The sequence below is a fragment of the Herpailurus yagouaroundi genome, unplaced genomic scaffold (assembly GCF_014898765.1).
Source record: "Herpailurus yagouaroundi ecotype Mexico unplaced genomic scaffold, PumYag 182, whole genome shotgun sequence".
Classification (NCBI taxonomy): Eukaryota; Metazoa; Chordata; class Mammalia; order Carnivora; family Felidae; genus Herpailurus; species Herpailurus yagouaroundi.
The window spans coordinates 26,193,997-26,213,499 of NW_024412413.1; the positions used below are offsets into that span (position 1 = coordinate 26,193,997).

At 43.6% G+C, this 19,503-nt stretch overlaps 1 protein-coding gene across 9 annotated transcripts in view; it reads left to right on the plus strand.

Moving 5' to 3' along the window:
* Positions 1 to 19,503, plus strand: part of TMCC3 (transmembrane and coiled-coil domain family 3) — a 329,048-nt gene that overhangs the window by 213,513 nt on the left and 96,032 nt on the right. Inside the window, exons 1-2 of one of the 9 annotated variants that reach the window (XM_040491217.1) lie at positions 82 to 577; positions 1,045 to 1,181. The exons of 7 other annotated variants lie outside the window; for them this stretch is intronic. The gene's annotated coding sequence lies outside the window, so the exon portion shown is untranslated. Of the gene's footprint in view, positions 1 to 81; positions 578 to 1,044; positions 1,182 to 19,503 lie in introns of those variants that run through there. One more of the 9 variants, XM_040491213.1, reaches the window with a different exon arrangement.

Sequence of the window (19,503 nt, forward strand, 5' to 3'; positions counted from 1 at the left end):
AGGGAATCCCGCCAGCCGCGGCCCCGCCGGGACGGCTCGCTCGCCCTCCTGACCGCCGGTGCTGCCCGCGCCTCCCCGGCACTCGGGGTTGCGGGCGCGGGGCAGAGGCGGCGGGCCGGCTTCCCGGTCTCGCGCGGCGGCCGCCCCGACTCCGCCCGAGTGAAAAGTCAGCCTTCGCGCCGCCGTCCCGGAGTTCCCAGCCGTGCCGAGCGGGCGCCCTCTCCATTGTTTGCAGTGTAATTTGCTGTTGCTGATTTTGGCTGTGGGCGAAAATAGCTCTCAGAGCAAGCAGCAGAGACGAGCCCTGTAGTGCTTCGAGATGAAGACGGAGGCCGCAGCCTGAGCGCCGGTCCCTCCCGGGAGCGGACGCCCCCGTCGGCTCGGGAAGGTTGGGGGGGGGGGGGGACCTTGGCTCTCCCGGGCAGTTCGGCCCTCGGCGTGTCGTCCTCCCCTTGAGAAACCGCAGGTCCTCCACCCTGGCACTTGTTCTGGCGGAGGAACCTGGAGTTGTGCTTTGCTAACTACTCGTTCGAGATCGCAGCATTTGAGTGTCAGCCTCCCTGTATGAAGTCCACAGGTAGAGTTTTGCTCAGATTCTGGCCTGTCATCTCCCGAGGTCGAGAGGCCACTGGATGGGAAAAGTGACAAATGCAGTTCGGCCTGTGTTGCAGGATTTGGGTGTTTAATCACAATTCGGAGAACTAATCAGTTATCCTATAAGTGAAGTAACTAGTTCCTGTTTTCCTTTTTTCCTTTAGTATCTTGTTAATCGAGTTAACAGAATGGTTTAAATTTTTACAGAATGAACTTACTTGGTGGAGTAATACTTACGTCCTGCAGCCACTTCACGCTCCTCCACTCCCCAAGAGAATTCTTATGTTCTGCACTTTAGTTTTTTATTGAGGTGTAGCTGACATTGTTTTGTTTCGTTTTGTTTTTTAACATACAATGTTGTATTTAGTTTCAGGTATACAGAATAGTGAGTGATTCGACAGTTACACTACAAAATGTTCACCATGATATGTTTTGCATTTTCTTTAAAAGTTTTGTAGCAGTTTGTTATGAAAATGACCATGAACTCCATTTGGAAGAAAACATTGGTGAAAGATCATTGGTTACCTACAGTTAGAAATTTTTGGAAGGATGTCTGCTGGTTAACACAGAGTTAACCAGGAAGAAAGGTGAAGATCTTTTTCGAATGCATTTGTAATTGGAGGAGTCTATTAATGTTTCAGTTGACAGAAGAAATTTCAGACTTGAAAAAAAAGTGTGGAAGCTTGGTTTCTCTTGTCACAACTGTGATAATCTTTGTGTAAACAACAAGATTAGTAATCTTTGAGGGATGGGTGGCTCATTGTGAGCTCATTTAAGCGATTTGGCAAAACTGAACCTTTGCAAAACCGCTCTTCGTATTCTGTGAAATGGTGCTGATAGAGTTCCCACCTGAGCTACCTAGATGGAAAGTGGCAAAGCAAACATGTAACTTAACTGCAGACTTAGTTTGTCTCCGCTGTTTCTGCCCGTGTTCCATTTCCACACACCCCTTTTCTGTTAAAGTACCACAACCTTATGCGAAAGGGGTTTCTTCTTTTCTTGAAAATTCTACAGGTGATGTTATAGTTACTACATTGTTTTGTTAGCATGGGACCCCTGATTTTTTGTTTTTATTTTTTAAAGTTTATTTATTCAGAGGGTTGCGGGGGAGGGGCAGAGACTGAGGGAGAGAGAGAATCCCAAGCAGGCTCTGCTATGCCCCGACACGGGGCTCAATGTCACCAACGGTCAGATCATGACCTGAGCTGAAGTCAAGAGCCAGTGTTCAACCAGCTGAGCCACCCAGATGCCCCGACACCTGCTTTTTAAAATAGATTGTGTATTAAACCTGAGTTAGACATTATATGTACTGATTATGCTAAATTAGCTCATTGGGCAAAGGAAGTCTAGTGAGGACTAGAGGAACTCAGACCAAGGAGGACTAGAACTCTAGTAGACAGTGATGACACATTCTGTTGCAATGATGCTGCGATCCCTGTGTAAACTTTTTGACTGTCTACTTTTAGGGCTTTGTTGTTGAGGTGGCAAGGAATAGAACTGGAGGAAATTTTGTAAACGCCTCTAACTTTTCTCAGGTGAGGCTGATGTAATTTTGAGTCTGTCCTTAAGGCTGCAGTAAGCCTGCTGTGATGAAGGGAAAGTACCAGCAGTCTTCTGTGTGGAAGGTATTTATCTCATCAGATGATTCTAGCTCCTGTTTTGTGGAACTCATTTAGAGTTAACAATAAAGACGTATTTTCTTTACACTCAGAAAACATGTGAGGCAGAAGGAGAACATCTGGCAGTATTAGGGTTTAATTTCTTGATGTCACCTTCCCCTTGGCAATAAACTATCTGGTACAGGATTCTATGAGAACCTTTTTGTGGACTCTTGGTAAATTAGCTCACCTAAAAATACTATGAGGAGAACTGGAGGTGCATGTGAGGAGTTGATTAGCCTTTCAGAGACAGGCAGTTTCCTCCCAGGAAGGCTCTTAAGACTCTAAGAGATCAAGTTCTTGGTTACTGAATGGTCATTTTTTAAGTTCAAAACTAACACCGTGTTGAGATAACAGGAAACATACACATCTCTCTGGGTGAGCTTGGTTAAGCCTTTGAGACTAGAATAATAATGAGGCAGTGTACTATTTTAACATTGCAGAAATCTATTTTTACAGCCAGGTGGATTAACCTAGATATCTTACCCCCCCCCTCAGTGAAAATGTAATATAACTAATGAATTCCATGATTATCTCTAAGCTGACAAGTCAGGATCATTCACAGTTTTAAGCTTAATCTGTGTAGAACTCAGAAATGATGCATGTTAACTCAACACACAAAATATCCCCCTATTTTAAAAGAAAGCATGCATAATTAGAATCCTACCTTTTTTTGTGCCCTAGATAGTTAAAGCCTGTCATCATTTTAAGAACACAGTCAGTCTGCTTTGCTCTAGATTAACTGGTTTTTATTAATTATGTGTGAATCAAATTTTTGTTCTAACTTTAGATGTTATAAAATGCCACTTTGAGCCACTTGTGGATAGTGGTCAGCAGCTAGGAATCTCCAGTCTTGTGATCTGGATCATATCCCGGCTCTTCACATTTCCCAACTGAGTGACCACTGGGGCAAGGTCTAACCTCTCTCAGTCTCCAGTTCCCCATCTGTAACAGAGGCGATAATAGTCCCTACTTCAGGGAGTGAGTGCATCATGAGTCTTCAGTAAGAGAGCATTTGTTAGAAAAAAAAAAGAAAGAAAGAAAGAAATGACTAACAGAATCGCTCGTCATCCTGAGTACTTACCTTCTGTCCATCTCTAATCTGTCAGCCGTCCCACTGGGGCTTTCTTTGACATTTCTCTGGAATTGGTTCCTTTCTCCAATGTCCCCAGTCATCTCCCACCTTAGTTTAGCCGCTTATGACCTCTGGAAGAGAGAATGGTGTATTCACTTCCTCATTGCTCTATGATTTCATCAGCCCCTATTCCATCCTGCCCCCAAGGGCCAGAGTATTCTGCCTACAGAACTGCTTTCCTTAGGCTACCCCCCAGAAGGCAGGTCTTGCACTAGTGATGCCATGTACCCTATAATCATTCTCTGTCTTCTACACCCTAGGGGTGTTACGAGGAATAAATGCAGTAACATCTATAAAATGTCTGGTACCCAGAAAGAACCCAGTAGATGGTAGCTATTTTTGATGGGTTTTTTTGTTTTGTGTTTTTTTGTTTGTTTTCTTGAGAGAGAAAGAGCCTGAGCTGGAGAGGGGCAGAGAGAGAGAGAGAGAGAGAGAGAGAGAGAGAAAGAGAGAATCCCAAGCAGGCTCTGTGCTCAGTGTGGAACCCGTCACGGAGCCTGATCTCACCACCGTGTGATCGTGACCTGAGCCAAAATCAAGAGTCAAATGCTTCACTGAACCACCCAGGCGCCCTTAGATGGTAGCCATTTTTGTTATTACTGTATGAGAAGTGATCATAAGCTTCAAAATGGGAAAACTGCTAATTTTGTGAATAGAATAGATTCTTGCATTTTTAGCGTTTTCTTCCTCCTCTGTGATACACGTTCCTTATCACATTGATTGTTTACATATTTGTCACTGTGTTTATAAACTGTTATCACTGGCGCTTTGGGAACAAGAGCTTTCATTCATTCTACAGATGCTTGCTGAGCACCTTTTATATGCTAGCTGCTATTCTAGGCATCAGGAATATAATGGTGAATGAAACAGCCTCTCTCTGGAAGCTTAATTGTATTTTGTTTTGTGATTGTATTTTATTTAGACTAGCGGCCCCAGGAAATACCCTCCTATTTTACAGGAGGAAGTGATAGTAAGTATAGGAGTCTCTAACATCTGAAATAAAACCTGTGTTGGGCACGGTGGCTACCTGTAGTACCTGTGTAAGTGTTCTGTGGTTTGGAAATAGATCCTGAGTTGCCTGATGAGTAATGGCCAAAAGCATTCAAGAAGAGGCTGTCCTAGCCCTTCTCAGAGTGGAAGTGGTTGGGCAATGATGTAATAAGTTGATGATCGCATGCTTACTTCCTGGGCAGGAACAAAAGTGAGTGGGAACAGACTTCCGTCTCGGGGTGGGGGGGGGGGCCCTGACCTGGCGAAGGGGTAAACTGAGTAGTTTTTGGGTCCACCTTTAATCAGTGATGCGTTATACTCCGAAGAGTTCATTACAAGCACGGTGAATAATGATGAGTGCCTCAAGTCCGATTTGTCTGAAATTCAGGACGGATAGGTTGATGTGGGGTGTGTATTTCGAGCTGGGCTGTGCTGCTGGCTCACCGGTTCTCCCTTCAGAGGAGAGCAAACTGCCAGCCACCAGCACACCCGCTTGTCACATCTGCTGTCGAATACCGAGACAGCTGCTCCCAAGTTGGATGGCAAGATGTGTTTTGCTTCAGAGCCACTGCCTGAATTTCCAGGGCTGCTCTTAAGGTCAGAAACCAACCTGATCTTTCTGGATGGAAATTGCCCATGTCTTGACTTAGGACAGGCTGCAGCGTTCAGCCCTGCTGTTTCCTTATTGCATTTTTAAGTTGTTAGTGGAGGGGGTTGGTGAGAGAGAAGGAAGAGAACCATGAATCACTCTACTGTGAATCAGAATGAGGACTTTACATTCCTTGGAAAAGGAACATCAGGATATATGATCTGTGTGTGATCCAACTGCTTCCATTGGATTGGGGAAAGGGGGGTGCTACCGAAGGAAAATGGTGTATTTGTTGATTATTCCTCTGTAAGGAGGCAAAAAGAACATAAATGAAAAGTGCAGGAACAATGTTAACAGCCTGCATGTGCCAATTCCTTACTGTATACCAGCCACAGTGTTAAGCACTTCGAATGCACTGTCTCCTTAATCCTCACAAAGCTTATTTATAGTTCCATTTTACAGGTGAAGAAGTTGAGGCCCGGGCAGTTTAAATGATCTGTCCAGAGTCTCGTGGCGGTTTGGAAATGGTAGAGCTAAGATTTGGTGAATCCAGATCTAATTGCAGAACTTGCATTTTAACCACTTCCCGTCTTCTGTCTCAGATGAATACTGGAAAGCAGCTCAGTCTCAGTAAACCTGTCCAGTCCTTGTGAAGACGGTTGTGTTCAACTTCTGCAGGGTGCCTAGCCAAATTGTGTTTGGGATTCTTATGACACAGCACTTTGCCAGTCTTTGGTGTATACAGTCTTATGTGCCTGGGAAACTTTTGTTGAATGAATGGTGTAGAGTGATAATTTATGAACTTTTTATGATGCTTCCAGTACAGGATTTTTGCCACTATTTTGGAGAAGTCTTAAAGGCTGTTAAATAAGCTCATGATTTAACAACATCAGGAAAAAGGGGCGCGTGGGTGGCTCAGTCAGTTAGGGGTCTGACTCTGGCTCAGGTCATACTCTCGTGGTTCATGAGTTTGAGCCCCATGTCAGCCTCTGCGCGGACAGTGCCGGACCTTCTTGGAATTCTCTCTCTCCCTGTGTCTCTGCCCCCACCCCACTTGTGCTATCTCTCTCTCTCTCTCTCTCTCTCTCTCTCTCTCTCTCTCTCTCAATAAATAAGTGAATAAGCAAACAAACCTAAAAAAATTTAAAATGATTATCAGTAAAGAACCATCTTCTAGCCTGGTGTTTGGTCTCCAGAACGTGAGCAATTGAAGGATATAACAAGGGCGGTTCTTCTTGTGACAGTCTGGTCACAATCTGGCCTCTGCAGATCTCCCAGTAGAACTTTAGCTTCTCTGGACTGATGGCATACGCTTCTCACTATGTGAGGCAGAGTATTGGAAAGTAGACCCAAAGGTTTTAACCTGTTAGAACTGGAAGGGGATTTAGTCATGAACTGCAGAGCTTTCCCTTTGTGGGAGTAGAAAAGTGACGACAGCCAGACTGTAACCAGTCAAACCACGCAACTAATGCTGGCTGACTAGAACTAACCATTATACCAGTCTCTGTCTTAAGAGAATTCCTTAATAGAAAACTGCTTTAAATATTTTTAGATACCAAGCTAATTGCTAAGTTATATGGGATAAATATCTTGAAATTTAAGTAGATGGAGAAATTTGGAATTATTTTCAGTAGAGATTTAATTGGTGAACAGATTTTACCTTTTGTGAATTTTCTAGGTGGAAAAAAAGTGAATTTGGATGATTTAGTGTTAGGCCATCATCTTCATGAACTTGTAGATTTTTTTTATGAAAACATTTTTAAAAAATATTTATTTTTGAGAGCGTGAGAGCAAGCGGGGGAGGGGCAGAGAGAAAGGGAGACACAGAATCCAAAGCAGGCTCCAGGCTCTGAATACAGAGCCTGATACGGGGCTCGAACTCATGAACCGTGACGTCATGACCTGAGCCACAGTCCGGTGCTTAACCAACTTAGACACCTAGGCGCCCCTGGAAATTTTTGGTGGGACTAGGGTGAGGAGGGTGTGACATTTCATACATCAGACTATGTAGCTGCACTAGATGTTTCGCTACTTTTAAAAATTACCTTTTCTGATTTTATTGTTGTTTCCCCTCCATCCACCCCAAAAGTGAAGTTTTGCAAAATGAATTCATCTTTGTCTTTACCTTCCACTGTTGGGATAGGATATTGGGGAAAACACATGTGCCAGATGTGTAAGTCATGGAGCACATTATATATACATTTAACTTAGAATGCAGACCTCTGAAGCTTTCTGTTCCTGTGAGACTCTAATTGAGGGCATCTTCCAGCACCAGGTGTTTTTAGCATATGTACTTTTCATGCAACATAGCCCCTAAACAAACCAGAAACATCATCTGGTTCTTAGCCAAAGAAACAATCATCTGCCCCCACACTGGGAGGAAGACAGGGGCAGAGTCGGTCGGGCACATTGCCCGTCCTCAGAGAAGCGCCTCCCCCAAGGGAAACTATGTGAATTCTGCCTTCCACGGCCAGGAAGTAAGGTGTGGCTTCACATAATAGAAGACGTTACCACTTGGATGTTCCACAGGCACCTCAAAGTCTACGTGTCTGACTTCATTCATTCTCCCAAGTCCCCCCACCTGGGTAATACTTTCCCTGTGCAGTGTATTCCCCAACCCGATGTTTGGGAGCTCCCTCAGCCCCTCCCCTTACCCCCCACATCCAGTGGTTTACTTCTTAGGTTTTCTCAACCACTGTTTCCTCTTGATCCCCGGCATCACTCTCTTAGTTTACTTCAGGATTTGAAGATGAGTGAAGGGTTAAGATGGACTGTGGAGTCAAACCTGAATGTCCGCCCTCCACTTACCAGGCGTGTGAACAACCAGGAGAAGTGGTGTTAGGAAACCCCTCGAGGCGTTTATTGTTCTGACATTGAGTCACTCGTTGTCTGCCAGAGTTCCCCAAACCTCACTCATTCCCACACCTACACAGAGCTTTGTACCACCTGTACTATTATTTACTTAATATTTCCATATCCATTCACTCCTTCAAACTTTTTTATCTTTAAAGTATCAGGGGGCGCCTGGGTGGCGCAGTCGGTTAAGCGTCCGACTTCAGCCAGGTCACGATCTCGCGGTCCGTGAGTTCGAGCCCCGCGTCAGGCTCTGGGCTGATGGCTCAGAGCCTGGAGCCTGTTTCCGATTCTGTGTCTCCCTCTCTCTCTGCCCCTCCCCCGTTCATGCTCTGTCTCTCTCTGTCCCCAAAATAAATAAACGTTGAAAAAATAAAGTATCAGTGTTCCTATTTTAGCTAAATATTGTCTGAACCCCCAAGGCCTGCAGTTTGAGATTAAGAATATTAGCAAATGCTGGAGCTTTCCTAGAGCGCTGTTAGCACTGAACAGAGACTTTCTCCTGGATGAATCACCTGCATGGCCTTGAGGGTTGTTTTCAAGGAAGTTACTGGCTCACTGTGATTCTGTGTTACTGCTTTCTTTTCATGCCACCTAAAATAATTCAGAATCCTTTTGGAAAACACTGGTCTTAATGTATCATCTCTTCTCATTCTTTTAGAAATACTTCTTTTAGACCCACGACTTAGAAGATGCTTAGAAATATTTTTTCATGGCTGGTGAAAATTTGAGTGTTTGGAGGTGAACAGAAACCCGCTCTAGTGATTTGAAGGCAGCCTTGTCTGGGTGGGAATACTTGCAAGAGGTTGGAAAATTGAAAGACGTACCTGTTCCAAGCCAGATGTCTCATCTTCGACGACCTGAGAGAAACTGAAGGGCCACAGAAGGCCTTAGGCTAAAGAGTGGAATGTCAGAAAATAAGGACTCTGGGAATTTCAGGCAAGGACAGAAAGTGGGTGGAAATGAAATTTAAGCTCTCTGTTTTTCTGAAGTAAACTTGAATTTAATTAAGATGTGTATGTAGGCTTGTTGTAAGGAAATTAAATGGTGCCTTGAGCTGCAGCCTTCCATGGGAATTTTGATACAAGTGCTTGTCCAAAAATAAAGTAAGCCCTCAGTGAAAGCTCTGCTTTAGCACCTCAGCATATTTACTCCAGTGCGTGCAACTGTGCTGGGGCCAAAAGTCCCTTTTTTCTGTCTTTGTAAAGATACTGTGATCATCCAGAAGGCGTGGAACTCGATCTCAGATAGTCAGTGGTGTACTATTTTAATCTCACTAATTGGAACAGGTGGCCTGTATTTGAGACTGACTCTCTAGTTGGCATAGGTTTTAATTTATCTGAAAATATGAGGCCCATTCAGTAAGAGCTGTTCGGGCTGCGTATTGGCATCAGGCAAAGTGCTTGAAAGCTTCAACCATAAGCACAGAAGGCTGAGAGGAAGATTGAAGAAATGGAGCTTAATAGTTTGCTGCTTTGATTCAGTTCTTCACTGTTGGGCGCAGAGCTAGTCAGTGGAACATGGTGGAGTGAAGCAGGTGCAGACGCTTGAGAGGGCCACTTGTAAATATTTCTCCCGATGAGGACAGTGTCTGAAGTGTCTCCTTTGAATCCACCCCACAAGATGGCATGGTTGAAGAGGACTTCACGCAGTCCTCCTGTTTTATAGGGATTAGTACATCTTCAGGCACGAGCTGAACAGGTGTGCCCGAGTGACTCGGCTTACCTCAGGCGCTCAAGTTGAGATACTCTAAGGCACCTCTGTTGACATCAGAGATGGTCTCTAGATTATAACTTCTTCAGAACTGGACCACTCCTTTTGGTTCTGTTTGGTTTTGGAACCGTCAATGTATGCTTTGCAAGGTGTCTTGTGAGTCCTTCCTTTCGATCCTTCAAGAGGACAGAATGCCAGTTTCTTCCCCTGCCGCCCAGAGTCTCTCATCTGGTTTTTGTCTGTCTTCCGCTCTCAACCCTTGGAACTCGGGCATCCTGCCTTGTGGACTCCCATGGCCCCCCTCCGTGCCTGTGGACCCCTGCTCCATCCTTTCACGTGGGAAGGTCGTGTTCTTTTTATCTACACATGGATCTCGGTGCGCGGTGGGGGCTTTGTAAATACCGATGGAATGAATGCGTGAATGTGGGTATGTTGCAAAATTGCACTACGGGACTTGAGAAGCTGGAAAAGATACTCTACTCTTGAGCCAGATCAGTGCAGGTCAATCTACCTTATTCTAATTGCTGACAGGATTCCAGTTTATGGGTATTCCATAATCTATTTAATATGACTACCTTGTTGAAGGACACGTACATTGCTTCCAGACTACCTTGCCTGTCCTTGGACATGCTCCTTGTGCACATGTGAAGAATATATTAGTCAAGCTAAACTCTTGTTTCTTTAGAACAATTTTTTTTTTAATGTTTGGTTGTTTTTTTTTTTGAGAGAGACAGAGTGTGAGTGGTGGAGGGGCAGAGAAAGAGGGAGACACAGATTCCAGGCTCTGAGCTGTCAGCACAGAGCCTGACATAGGGCGTGAACTCACAAACTGTGAGATCATGACTTGAGCCGAGATCAAGAGTCGGACACTTAACCGACTGAGCCACCCAGGTGCCCATAGGCTAAATTGTTAAAAGTGGAATTGCTCAGCAAAGAGTGTATGTATTTAAAAAAAAAAATTTTTTTTTAATGTTTATTTTTGAGAGAGAGAGAGACAGACAGAGCATGAGTGGGGGAGGTGCAGAGAGAGAGGGAGACACAGAATCCGCAGCAAGTTCCAGACTCTGAGCTGTCAGCACAGAGCCCAACGCGGGGCTCGAACCCACAAACTGAGATCATGACCCGAGCTGAAGTTGGATGCTTAACCGAATGAGCCCCCAGGCCCCCCAGAGTGTGTGTATTTTAAATTATGATACTGCCGAATTGAACACTGTACCTCCTTTGTCACACGCTAGGAGCTAGGCAGCAGTGAATGGAACTGATAAGAGTTTGTATACCCTTCAGTGTATGAGCATGCCTCAACTCAAAACTTTCTGACACAGCGTATTCTAAAATGTTTTGATCCCGACCGTCTGCTGCATGAAAACTGGTAGCTCGTTTTAATTTATATTTTTCCTGATAAAATTAGGTTGGTCATATTTAAACATTTTTTATTTTGGAATAATGAGAGACCCCCAGGAAGTTGCAAAAAATAGTATAGGGATGTATCCCTCCCCCAGATTCTCCCAGTGGCTACATCTTATGTAACTTACTACAAAAGGTTGATCATATTTTCGCATATTTCATCATTGGGCTGTGAACTGTTAATAAATTCTGGCCATTTATCTACTGGGTTATTAATCTTTTAAATTGTTCTGCAGAAGTTTTTTTTACTCCTTAAATAAGTTGTTTTGTCCACATATCTTCTCCAGTTTGTCATTCCTGACTCTATTTTCTATTATTGTGTAACAGATTACTATAGATTAGCAACCTAAAAACCTATGACCATGTCACAGTTTCCGTGGACCAGGAAGGCAGGTGCAGCCTATCCGCATCCTCCACGTTGTTCATGATAAGGTCTGGTTCATATTTATTCAGTGTTTGCTGTATGCATCCACTGCTCAGACTTCCATCAGGCTAAAATCAAGGTGTCAGCCAGGACTGCAGTCTAGTCCGTAGTCTCACTGATTATTTACTGAATTAACATCCTTGCAGCTATAAGACTGTGGCCCTCAGCCCCAGAAGCTGCCCCCTCGTCCCTGCCACTTGGCCCTCTCATGATGTGTAGTTTGTTTTTTCAAGACCAATGGAACAACTCTCTTGCATTTTGTCTCTTCCTCTAGACCCTCTCTTAAAGGGTTTACCTGATTAGGCCAAGTATACCCAGATAATCCACCTTTTGATTTACCAAAGTCAGCTGATTAGGAACCTTAATTACATCTGCAAAATATTTTCATGTTTGCTGTATAATGTAACCTAATCTTGGGAGTGAAGCCTCCTCGTAGTCACAAGTCTTGCTCACACACAAGGGAAGGGTATCATATAGGTTATGGATACCAGCAGGTGGGAATCTTGGGGACCATCTTAGGATTCCACCTACTACACTATTTCAACAATATATTGTGTGTGTGCTGAGCATAGAGCCTAGCATGTAGCAAACAATGAATATTAACCAGACCTTGCCATAAAGAAATATAAAAATTTGAGGGCTTGTAGGATTTGTATCATTCTTACAGGGGCCTTTAAGATTCTTTTAAAAACCCAAACAGGGGCGCCTGGGTGGCGCAGTCGGTTAAGTGTCCGACTTCAGCCAGGTCACAATCTCGCGGTCCGTGAGTTCGAGCCCCGCGTCAGGCTCTGGGCTGATGGCTCGGAGCCTGGAGCCTGTTTCCGATTCTCTGTGTCTCCCTCTCTCTCTGCCCCTCCCCCGTTCATGCTCTGTCTCTCTCTGTCCCAAAAATAAATAAAAACGTTGAAAAAAAAATTTAAAAACCCAAACACCGTGTTCTTCTAAGACATTTTATTTATGATTATTTTTATAAATTTTGTCTTTAGCCAATTTTTTACAATTTAAGTAAACTCTGTCCCCAACATGAAGCTTGAACTCATGACCTCACCATCAAAGGTTGTATGCTGTGCTGCGTCAGCCAGGTGCCCCAATCTTTGGCCCATTTAGAATTTGTTTTCCCTTTAACAAGTCTATACATAAGTGACAGTTATTCCTCTATCATTTTTTGCATAGTTACCTGCCTTTAAAATACACTGCTGTCCACGTCTGTAGTTTCATTTTTAAAAATTTCTACTTTTTCTCTGGGTTTTAAAACTTTTTTAAAAAGACTAGTGAATCAAACTTTATAATTTTGGTACATTTTTTTCTGGATTGATATCCCCTTCCCTGCTCAAACCAGGATTGGAAATGAGCATTTTGAAAACTCTGGCTCATTCATTTAAGAAACTTTCAAACAGACATGATTCTAGTGCCATTTGTAGTAAGGAAAGACCAAAAGGAGGAGGGGAAGAGATGGTGAAGTTTGTTGTTTTTTTTTAAAACATTTGCTTTCAGCTTTCTCTCTCGAACTAGATAATGCCTCTCAACAGGTTCTATTTACTGTAGAATCCTGACCTTCCACTCCATACTGTTACAGCATGAAGAATGTGTATTGTTGCTTCCTACACCGGCTTCGCTGCCCTTCTCACCTGTAGCTGACCATCCCAGCTGGAGAGATGGAATGGCAGGGACGCGGCCCAACTTCGTGCTCTGTGGGGCAGCAGGCCTCTTTCGGGCCTGCCTTCCTCTTTGTAAACACGGGTGCCCTCGTGCTATCCTCGTACTAGGACATTTAAGTTCATTTGTCACCCATGTTAGGATAATGAATTTAAGAAGAGTTTGTACCCAGCTTTTTAAAAAGTTTATTTGTTTATTTAAGGTTATTTATTTATTTTGAGAGAGAGAGAGAGTGTGTGTGGAAAGGGCAGAGAGAGAGAGAGAATCCCAAGCACGCTTTATGCCATCAGTGTGGAGCCCGATGTGGGCTCGAACTCATGAACCAGGAGATCATGACCTGAGCTACCCAGACGCCCCAAGTTTATTGTTTTGAGAGAATGAGCGGGGGAGGGGCAGAGAGAGAGAGGGAGTCAGAGAATCACAAGCAGGCTCTGCGCTGTCATCGTGGACCTCGAGATCATGGTGGACCTCGAGATCATGACCTGAGCTGAAACCAAGAGTTGGATGCTTAACCAGCTGAGCCACCTAGGTGCCCCAAGCTGTCCCTTTATTTGGCTTGCTTATCCTTGTTTGTAAGTTACCCCTGTGGCTTGCTAAATATCACTAGGTATTTAGGGGTTGTTTTGTGCACGTATGTTAGTTATTGAGAGGTTCACCTGCCTTGTCATCTTCACATACGACACGGAAGGAGGCTAAAACTGTTGTGTGTGTCCAGAAACTAACACTTACCATTTCATAACCTGACCCAAGAGCATATTAATGGTGGAATGAATTTGCCTTCATCGTGTGTGCTTTCATTTGAGAAAGGCATCATGTTTATAAAAGCCTCCTGACTTTAAGCAATTACCAAGTAATATTTGTTGTATGAAGCCAGCCAAAGTTTACCTCCTATACTGAGCAATTTAGAGCTACTCACTGAATTGGCATCTGTTGGGTAATCTTCTTCTTCTTTTTTTTAATGTTTGTTTATTTTTAAGAGCGAGCGAGCAGGGGAGGGGCAGAGAGAGGGGAACAGAGGGTCCAAAGCAGGCTCTGTGCTCACAGCAGTGAGCCTGATGTAGGGCCTGAACTCATGAACCATGAGATCATGACCCCAACCGAAATTGGACACATAAACGACTGAGCCACTTAGGTGCCCTGAAGCAAGAGTCTTCTTTCATTCATTTATGTCCTGTGACCACCTTGAAGCCCCAAAGGCTCTTCTACCCAATCTTGGTCTGTTTTCAGCCCTCAGAAATGCTCTGTTATTTGGTGAGTGGGAGCACATTAAATCCTACCATTGAGAAATTTGACTAACAATGATCTGATGGCAAGAAAGTTTTTATCTATTGAGGGCTCAAATTAAGCTCTCATTTTTATTTTATTAAATTTTTGTTTGTTTGTTTGGAGCACCTGGGTGGCTCAGACGGACGGTGAAGCATCTGACTTCAGCTCAGGTCATAATCTCATGGTTTGTGGGTTTGAGCCCCACATCGAGCCCTGTGCTGACAGCTCAGAGCCTGGAGCCTGCTTTAGATTCTGTGTCTCCTTCTCTGCCCCTCCCTTGGTCATGCTCTGTCTCTCTGTCTCTCAAGAATAAATAAACATTAAAAATTGTAAATAAAAGATTATTTTTTGTTTATTAATAAACTCTTCACTCAACATGGGGCTTGAACTCACAACCCTGAGATCAAGAGCCACATGCTCTATCGACTGAGCCAACCAAGTGCCCCTAAGATTTTTTTTTTAAGTTTATTTTTATTTATTTTGAGAGAGAGTGTGTGCACACACACGCTGTTAGCACAGAGCCTAATTTCAGGGTTTGAACCCATGAACTGTGAGATCATGACCTGAGCCAAAATTGAGCGTCAGAGGCTTAACGGACTGCGCCACGCAGGTGCCCCATAAGATCTTTTTTTTTTTTTTTAATTTTTTTTTTCAACGTTTATTTATTTTTGGGACAGTGAGAGACAGAGCATGAACGGGGGAGGGGCAGAGAGAGAGGGAGACAGAATCGGAAACAGGGTCCAGGCTCTGAGCCATCAGCCCAGAGCCTGACGCGGGGCTCGAACTCACGGACCGCGAGATCGTGACCTGGCTGAAGTCGGACGCCCAACCGACTGTGCCACCCAGGCGCCCCAAGGTCTTATTTTTAAAGGAAGTCTTAGAGTCAGAATGAGAGCTCTTCAGCCTTGTTGCTGTTTGAGGACAGTTTTGCAAACTGAGCCCCACTCCAGCAGATGTTGTTGGGAGCTTTTATTTCTTTGGGCAAATAGGAAATGAATGAAATGGTTTTGTTTTACGTGGCTATCTTTAAATGTTGATACCTTCTCAACCTTCTGTTTTGAAGTAATTTGTTGTACATTTGGGGTAATTTTAACAGTAACAGATTTGCTAAATAATACACATATTGTTGGAAGAGACTCTAAATCCATCTACAGAGATTATTTTTTCTGATACTTTGGACATTTCAGAAATCACAGTTTCTTTGTTAGTAAATAATTCTTTAAAATATTTGTTCCAGGGAGCCTGGATGGCTCAGTCGGTTAAGTGGCCAGCCCTTGATTGTGGCTCAGGTCATGATCTCAAGGTTTGTAAGATAAAGTCCCATGTTGGGCTCCATGCTGACAGTGCAGGGCCTGCTTTGGATTCTTTCTCTCCTCCTTTTTCTGACCTTCCCCTGCTCATGCTGTCTCTCTCAAAATAAATAAACATTAAAAAAACTGAAATAAAATATTTGTTCCTTAGTTTATTTACACATTAGTCTAAAATGAGCCTGGATGTTTGTCTGGGGCAGCTAGCTTATTAAATTCTTGGTGGATTTTCATTTTCTTAAGTTTATGCTTGCTTGGGTATGTTCTCTGGAAGTAAATGCAGTGACATCAGATCCTCAGGTTATAAGGTAATGAAATGGCCCATCAGAAACCTCAGCTTATGCCATATTTAAAAAGTAAACCAGGTCCACACAGGGGAGGATGTTCTGAGCATGAGGAAAACCCGTATCAAATCATAACTACATAGTTCTGGTTATATAGTAGACAGATATATTTTTAATTAGTAAATGAGTCAGACATGAAAAAGTTTTAAAAATATGATGCCCCTCTACCTGTGTCCTAGATTTAACAGATGGTAACATTTTGCCATGTTTGCATCCAATTGCTGCCACTTGTTAAGAAATAAATGGCCCCAGATACGGTTCTCCCTTCCAGTGTCCTCAGCGGTCTCCATAACCTGACACTGTTGTGCTTCATTCCTTTGCAAACTTTTATGCATTGAATGAACCCATAAGCAATATGTAATATTGTTTCTTGTATTAAATATTTATACACATGACATCTCTTTTGTAACTTGCTATTTTATTTTCACTTCCTGTTTTTATTTTATTTATTTTTTTTGGGGGGGGGGGTTAGCCTTTTTTTTTTTTTTTTGGAGTTCTATTTAAGTAATCTTTATACCCATGGTGGGACTCGAACTCACCACCCCGAGATCAAGAGTTGCATGTTCTTCTGACTGAGCCAGCCAGGCTCCCCCCAGCATGGTGTTTTTAAAATTTATCCTGCTTCATTCCTTTTTTTTTTTTTTTTAAACTGCTGTACATTATTTCAGTATATGAAGAAACCAAAGTGTGTATAGCCATTCTCCTCATGGTGGACAGGTAGCTTGATTCAGAGGTCTGTATACTGTGGGAGAGTCTCTCTGGGGAAGCTGCCTAGAAGTGACAGTACTGGGGCAGAGGAAAAAGAATATCTTCAACTTTACCATCTGCTCTTAAGTAGCTTTGTCAAGCACTTGTACTTATAAGAGTGATTTGTTAAAGCCCCGTTTTAATATCTCTCACAGGAAATTTTCATAATGATGCTAGATTTTGTGTAGGTGTTAAGTAGTATTTGTTTCCAGTTTGTGTGCATTTTAACTTTGCCTGAAAGGAAATATAAAGTCATTTTGAATTTGCTGGTAGGCAGTTTTTCAGACGTTGTCAAGAGTTTAGCCTTTCTTGTTAATGTCTAGAAAAATTAATGTGTCAATGTCTTATTTTTTGAGATATTATTTACATACGGTAAATCTCCCCCTTTATGTGTTCAGTTACGTGAATTGTGACAAGCACAGTCTTGTAATCACCATCCAGTTAAGATACAGAATATTTCTCTCACCCCAGAAAATTCCTTTTTGTTCTTTTAGACCATCTTCTCTGCTGTCCCCAGCCCCAGCAGCCATTGGTCTGATTTCTATTCTTGTGATTTTTTTTTCTTTTCCAGAGTGCACTATAAATGGAATCAGTATATAGCCTGAGCGTGGCTTCTTTCACTTAGCATAATGCTTTCTTTTTTTTTCTTTCTTTCTTTCTTTCTTTTGAGAGCGAGAGCACAAGCAGGGGAGGGGCAGAGAGAGAGAGAGAGAGAGAGAGAGAGAGAGAGAGAGAATTCCAAACAGGCTCTGCACCGTCAGTGTGGAGCCCATTGTGGAGCTCGAACACATGAAGTGTGATATTATGACCTGAGCCAATCAGACGCTTAACTGACCTACCCAGGCGCCCCTCACTTAAGGATAATCCTTTTAAGATTCCTTCATATGGCAGGGTGCTTGGGTGGCTCAGTCTGTTGAACATCAGACTCCTGATTTTAGTTTAGGTCATGATCTCAAGGTATGTGGGATCGAGCCCCGCCTCGGGCTGTGCACTGACAGCACAGAGCCTGCTTGGGATTCTCTGTTTCCCTCTCTCTGCCCCTCCCCTGCTTGTGCTCACTTGCTCTCTCTTTCAAAAATAAGTCAATAAACTTAAAAAAAAGATTCTTTCATGTTGCCTGTGTTAGTGCTTTACTCCCCTTTAGTGATAAGTAGAATCAGTATATTTTTAGGAGTACTGAAGTATGCATGTATGAACAGAGAGGAAAAATGACTTAAATCCTGTGCCTCTCATGTGAGTGAATTTATGTTTTTCTCATGTCACTACCACAGAATGAAAAGTTTAGAGCATCCATTTCCACAGTACATTAATTTGTAATCCTGTTACCTTTTGAATGTTTCATTACTTCAGAATGTTAAATTAAACGTGCATGAAACCAGGGCCGCTGTTCTGTGTCTTAGCCTAGGCTCTGTGGTCTTTGTATATTTGTACGTATTTCTTAGGGAGAAGTTCCACAACTTTCTTTGGAATGATTGTCAGTGGCAGGTGACCTGTAAAAAAGATGAAGAACCACTGGTCTCATGTAAGCTCTTGTTGCAGAATTAAAATCATCAGTTTATAGAAGTGTATGTATTGACATGTCAGTGGGTTGTGCTTTTGTGTCGATTGAAAGGGTTTACAAACTATTTGCACAGAAGACAGTCGTTTTTGTTTATGAAGTGGCATGTACAAATAGGATATTAGTAGAGCGAGCGTAAGTAAGTTCTGCCAGCACCGTGACAGGCTTTACACGGGTTAAAACAATTCTTATGACAGTGCCGAATGGGAGTTGTCCTCATTCTGTGGTTGGAGAATGGAAGCCCAAACAGGTAAATGACTTGTGCAGGGTCATACAAGAAGTGTGGGACTTGAACCCAGCTTGGTTTGCATTCCAGAGCCTTCGTTCCTGACCATTAGGTGACCTGCTTCCACATCAGCGGGGACGGTGATAACAGACACCCAAGTGCAGACTACTGGTCACCTCTGGGTAGTAAAATGATGGGTGCTCTATTTTCTTTCCTCTGGCTTTTCCGTATTTTCATAGCTTTTCTAAAGCAAACATTTTGCAGTTGAATGTAGCTACGTGATGAGAACCTTTATCACGAGACGATAAATCACATTATTGGCCATAACTTTCTGATTTTCTCTTTGTTTTGCCCTGGATCTGGGGAAGGCTCAGCGGTCAAGACTCATGACTGCAGTGGTGGAAACCAGGACCAGGGCTGCGCTGTTGATATCCCAAGCTTCGCGCCCTAGAGCGTGGATCTAGAATTCTCCCCTGGCTTTTTTCTCCCACAGGGCCTGTTTGAAGCAGGGTAGACCCAAACTCCAGATCTTACCATAAAATGTGAGGTGCATCTGCTTTATCCCAAAGCCCCCTTCTTGTCCTGAGTGCTCCATTTTGTACCCCATGCTCCTCTAGGCCCTGAGGTGACTCAGACGTGGGCAGTGCTCACAAAGAGCGCAGGCTGGGGAGGACAGCCTGCAGACGAATAATGATGGTGCTCTAGGGAGCCCTGGCCTCACGTGGACCCTTCTGGGAAGGACTGACCCAGAGCCCACCCCGAAGAAAAGAGTGGGTGTCCGCCGTTAAGCCTTTCTGGGCCACCCTCCCTTCTCACGCCCTGCTGCAGAGGCGTCCCTGGTAGTTGTTTGTAGGACACTATTGGCAGAGGAGGACAGATTTTTCAGTTCACCTCTGATTAGCCTTTTGTTGGTACGTGTTTTGTGTCCATGCACGTCTGTGATATCCTTGTGCAGAGGAAACACTAAATCATGGGCGTCACAGAGCTGCTCTGATTTGACTCACATGGAAGAAGGATGCTGCAGGAAAGGGAGGAACAG